Below are 6000 nucleotides of genomic sequence, written 5' to 3' on the forward strand. Positions count from 1 at the left end.
AATAGGAAGAGTTAATATTGAAATATATCTTTCCTCCAACTTAATCCCAATCAAAATCCCATTGCAGATTTATTGAAAACTTTGCAAAAATAATTCTGATTTTCACCTAGAAGAAGAAATACTATGTATCAATATCTAAGAAAATTTTGAGAAAAACAAGTCTTTGATTTAACAGAAGTTTAAACAATATGGTGTAAAAAAGATAATTAAAAGGTCATCAAAGGAATAATATATGGTACCTAGAAAAATACAATAAATTTAGCATATGATAAAATGGTTTTTAATCAGTGGTTAAATAGATGAATTATTCAATAACTGGTATTGGGATAACTGGCTAAATATAAGATTTTTTAAATCATACATCAACATGAATCCTTAAAGCATTAGACTTTTGGAATGAAGGAAGGAAGGAAGGACAGGAGGAAGGAAGGAAGGATCAAAGGAAGGAAGGAAGGGGAAAAAAGGAAGGAAGGGAGGAAGGAAGGAAGGAAAAAAAAGAAGGAAGGAAGGGAGGAGGAAGAAAGGGAAAAGAGGTGAGAACAGAAAGAAACTTGCAAATACTAGGAAAAATATAGTTAAATCTAAATATTTTAATATTTTAATAGTAAGATATTTTAAAAAGTGACACTCAAGAAAATTCATTGAGAATAAAAATACCAAAAGTATGAAAACATTTCCAAAATCACTAGAAATCAAAGAAATGCAAGCAAAAACAATGAAATATATTTTGGGGGGGGGGGGCTATCACAATAGACAAGATTATAAAAAACTAGAGGCCCAGTGCATGGTAGGGTCCCTAGCGGCTACCTGCTGCCGGCCAGGGCCCCCGCTCCCTTCCCCTGGCTGGCCCTGCCCCCTGGTCGAACTCCTGGACAACCCCTGGTCAAGGGGAAAATTTGCATACTATGCTTTTATTATATAGGATGACAATAGACAAGAGCATAGAGAAGTAGGTGCACTGTTGTTGGGAATATAAATTAGTACATTCTTATAATTATACTGACATGTATTAAATACTTAGTAATTACCAAACATTGTTCTAATTTATTTACATGCTACCTCACTTAATTCTCAGAATAACTCTGTTATCATTCCCATTTTGCTGCTGAGAAAATTTAAGTATAGTTATAGCTAATAAATTAACAGAACTAGGATTCAAACCCAAAACCTCTGACTTAAATAATGTAGTACATGATATAAATTTATCCTAACAAAACAAACATATCAAGGACATTTGTTGCAGAGAATACACGTCTATTGTCCCTTATCCAGAACCTGAGATCATGTTTCAGAATTTAGAACGTGTCAGACTTGAAAATGATAATATATGTGTATATTCTATATTATATAACACCCCAAGGCCAATTAGGGCAGCATTCCTCAAACAAACATTAATGATTTTGCAGGAAACATTCATGTGAAGTCAGATATGTAAAGGTTATAAATAGCTTAATAGTTTTATGGGTTTATTGCCAAATAAGTTCATGTCAAGTCAGCTTTTGCCACCAAATGGATTACAAAAAGATTTTCAGAGCTTTTCATGTTTCAGAATGCAGATAAAAGATTGCAGTCCAATAATAGCTAAAAATAAAAGACTGACAACTATTTGAATGTTTTAGAGGATTGATAAAATATACATTTAAATTAAATGAAACATCAAGGTCCAAACTTTTTTGTTTGTTAATCCTCACCTGAGGATATTTCTGCATTGATTTTTAGTGAGAGTGAAAGGGAGAGGGAGAGGTAAAGAGAAACATCAATGTGAGAAAGACTCATCAATTGGGTGCCTCCCACATGTGCCCTGACTAGGGCAGGGGACAGAGCCTGCAACCGAGGTACATGAATTGAACCAGGAACCCTTCAAGTCCGCAGGCCAGTGCTCTATCCACTGAGCCAAACTGGCTAGGGCAGGTCCAAACTTCTTTTAAAAACTTCTTTTACTTGGGTGTAGATGTACATTTGCGTGTCTGAACTGAAGTGGCTATTTTCTAAATTTAAGTTTAGGTGTAGCTAATTACAGAACTAGGATTGCAAATCTCTGGAACTAAAATCTCCTCTTCCTGTGATTCTCTCTGTTGAACAACTTACTGTTATCACAAAAGCTACAAAATTTCTTGCCAAGTAAAACAGGAACTATAGCATAGTAATGAATTGGTGAAAACTAGACTTGCTGGTTTAACATACTATAAATTACAGGCTCACCTTCATGCATTAGTTCAATTTAAGTCAAAGAAGTCAACTTCCTTAATCAGAGAACCCTCAGCTAGTGTGTCAGAGAGAAAAATTGAAAGGAAAGGGCCCCCACCTCACTCCACTTTTATTTTTTCTTAGTTATCATCCTAACAAGATTGTGTATTTTTTTGTTCATTTGTTTGCTTTTTGTCGTTGTTTTAAGATAGTATCTATTAAAGCAGGCTGTTGAATATTTGCTCAAATAAAGAACCAAGTAAAAAGTTTTGGCCTTGTTTCTTGTATTAGGAATAAAGACCAGACTCTTGTTTTGCCCTAACTTCCTCTTTGTATGCCACTAAACTGTCCTTGTTGTGAATGCAAAGTCACTGCTTGTGTTATTGGCTGGTACCACGCCTTATTTTCTATATTGCAAAACAGATACCTCAGCATAGAGATCTGAGCCATTTTCATGTCTCTACCTGCCCTACTGAGAAACATCTCCCCAAAAAGATCAGAATTGCATCTCTCAACTCTTAGAGTGGTTTGTAGAGAGATATTTGCCCCGGCCCTACACTATAAAATGAATATCTAAGACAATTTCATACTATTCATGTAACTATTAGTAATAAAAAAGTAAGGAAACAAAATAAAGCAAATAAAAATAAAAAAGATCAGGCCTATGCACTGCACCTACATTAATTTCTTATAATTATTGTAAAATCAGCCAATGATAAATTTGGAAAAAGAAGACTCACATATAATATTATAAGAGAATAACCATTAATTTGACATACTCTAATTTTAAATTATTAGAAAGTATAGGGAAGTATATGCAATACAAATGTTTACCAATTTACATACTTAGTGTTGACATTATCATGTTTGTTTCAGATTACCAAATATATCCTTTATTTTCTTAATTTATTCCTAAATATTTTATAGTTTAGTTGCTACTACAAATGGAATATTTTCCTTTTCCTTTTTTTTTTCCTGATTACTACTAGTATGAAGAAAAGTGAATGATTTTTTTACTGTTTTGTACATCACCAAAGTTTCTTATTAATTGAAGTATGTTTTCTAACCAGATCATTTCATTATCATTTACAGATAGAGATCACTGAATTCTTTGTTTCTTTAATTTATACAAATTATTTTTCTCTTGTCCCTACCTGAAGGCCATGAAATTTATTCCTCTGTATTTTCTTCTATTACATTGCAAGTTTTGTTTTCCTATTTCGATTTATTTTGTATGTGATGTGAGGCAAGGATCTACCTAATCTTTTTTTCCTATTGGGTGAAGTAACCACTATATATTGACTAGTTTACTGTTTCATAATGTCTTTTCTATTTGTAACAAATTCCTGCACCTGTACTTAGAGGTAATGCTGGGGGAAAGTTTAATTCCTACAATGTCTGAATAATTACCAGAAAGAAATTGTTTTAAACCAAAAGACATATTTATGTGGAAATATTGTTTGTTGTTTTTCTGTACTAAATGGAAATGGGGCTTGTGGTCAAGTTTAATTTTTTTAAAAAAAGTATATTTCCCACCTAGCTGGTGTGGTTCAGTGGTTGAGCATTGACCCATGAACCAGGAGGTCCCAGTTCTATTCCCAGTCAGGGTACATGCCCGGGTTTTGGGCTCCATCCCCAGTAGGGGACATGCAGGAGGCAGTCCATAGATGATTCTCTCTCATCATTTATGTTTCTTTCTCTCCCTCTCCCTTCCTCTCTCTGAAATCAATAAAAACGTATATATTTTTAAGACTATATTTCTGCATTCCTGAACTGTATTGTGTGCAATTTAAGTCTACTACAAGGGTAATAATCTTTCACAACATCAACTTATACTTAGCCTTGGAATTTCAAATTTGAGTCTATTTCTTCCAAATTTGATCATTGTCTGCCAGGCTCAATTATTCAGTTAGAGAAATAATATAGAATCCTAGCAGGTCCAGATTTATCTTACCTAAATTAATTTATTCAGGGTTTTCCAAATAGAGTTGATTCAAGCCTAGTGACTCTAAAGATTGTATTTAAAAAAAAAAAAAAGACTGTTTATTCCACAAGAGCCTATCATTATTTTAGGCACTGAGGATTTAATGGTGAAAGTGAAAAAAGTCACCATGGAATTGGCAATCTAGTAGGGGAGGCAGACATTACTCAATAATGACACAAACAATACTCTGAAAGAGCAGTACCTGCTTCTATAAAGTCATAGAATAAGGGGATTTGACCTAGTTTCAAGGTCAGGAAAGGAGTCACTGAGGAAGTGTCATGAGCTGAGACCTGAGATTTGAATGGTAATTAGGAGTTAACTAGGCAAAGGAGATAAAAAGGGACTATTTGGGGTAAAGGCTCTGGGAGGAAAAGAACATGAATCGGTTAAGAAACAGAAAGAAAGCATCTAGAGTAAGGACAAGAGTGATAAGATCTGTGGAGGCCAGGCCTTGTAAGGATGGCCTACAGATAGGGCTAGGTAAGCATTAACTATCTGATAAGAAAAACAATGTAGGAAGCAAAGAAGTCTTCCCACCTTTGTTTCCTAAAGCTGGGCCCACAGCAGAGTAATGGGACTCAGGACACAGCCGGGTTAGAAAGTTGAGTTTGAGTAAAGTGGAGTCTCCTGCCCATATGAAAAAAGATTCCCTCCAGGTGTGAGGAGAAAAGAGACAAAGGCCCTGAGAACAGAGATCAATGGGGCCACGCACCAATGAGTAAGATTGCAGCCAGTGTCACTGAGAGAGAGGGGCATTATTTGAAGGTCCAAGAACTGTGGGAGCTGAGTTGGTTCTGCACGTGGCCCAGTGCCCCTTGGAATGAGCACTGGAATGCTCAGTGCCCAGTGCCTGGGCCTGGGCCTGCATTAACCATGCTCCCCCCAGGGAATTCTTACTTTGCCAGCAGCCAGTACTTTGCTTGGTGACAACCTTGCAGAAAAGATTGCAGTCTTAGCCCCACAGCTTTGGCAGATCTTATCCACTTCCTTATTATGTAAGCAATCTACCTTTTAACTGCCCAAGAGAAGGGTGGATGGGCTCTTGAGATGGTGGAATGGGGAAGGGAAATCTTTCTATTCCTGAACTTGAGATAGGACCTGAATTGAGCTCATTTAGGGTCCCTGTGACTCTCCTCCCAACACACATTCCCATAGTGGTGAAACCATTTCCTTCATGCTAATAATATAAATTATAACCTAGAAAGAAAGAGTGTATATATGGAACAAGTAGATAAGGCCATACTATAATACATACATCTTAACAAAAGCAATAAGGTAGATTTCAAGTCTCATACTGGCATTCTTGACTTCCTTTCTGCCACTTCTCTGTAAATAGGTCTGACTACAATATGCAATAAGGAAGCACAGCTTGAATAATTAACAGGGTCCTAACTCGCTGTTCTCAGGTGTGGTTTTACAGGGGGCGGCCAATGTTCTGAAGTGACCTCATGGGGAATTAACATCCTACTTGGAATAAAACATCTCCAATGCTACTGGAAAAGAAGTAACTAACCCACTTGAAAGCTATGTATTTCTTAAGATTTGAGCCTCAAAAGGAAGATTTAAAAAACACAAGGAGGGGAAAACATGACAAAAGGCAAAATAAATATTTAAGAACAAATGATTCCCTAATAAATTATTTCCCCCTCTTTTTTTTCTTATCTGGTATAGTAACAAGATGTGTTGTTCCATGTAACAGTCTGGGGCTTGGATATCAAAAAAGAAAAGAGACATGTAAAGCACAACAGATAAGATTCTGTCTTTTTTTTTTTTTTTTTAAATTTTGGATACTTTCTTTGGTATTTTAATCATACTCTGCAGCTATCTCT

This window comes from Cnephaeus nilssonii (genome assembly GCF_951640355.1).
Source record: "Cnephaeus nilssonii genome assembly, chromosome: 5".
In the NCBI taxonomy this organism is placed as follows: domain Eukaryota; kingdom Metazoa; phylum Chordata; class Mammalia; order Chiroptera; family Vespertilionidae; genus Cnephaeus; species Cnephaeus nilssonii.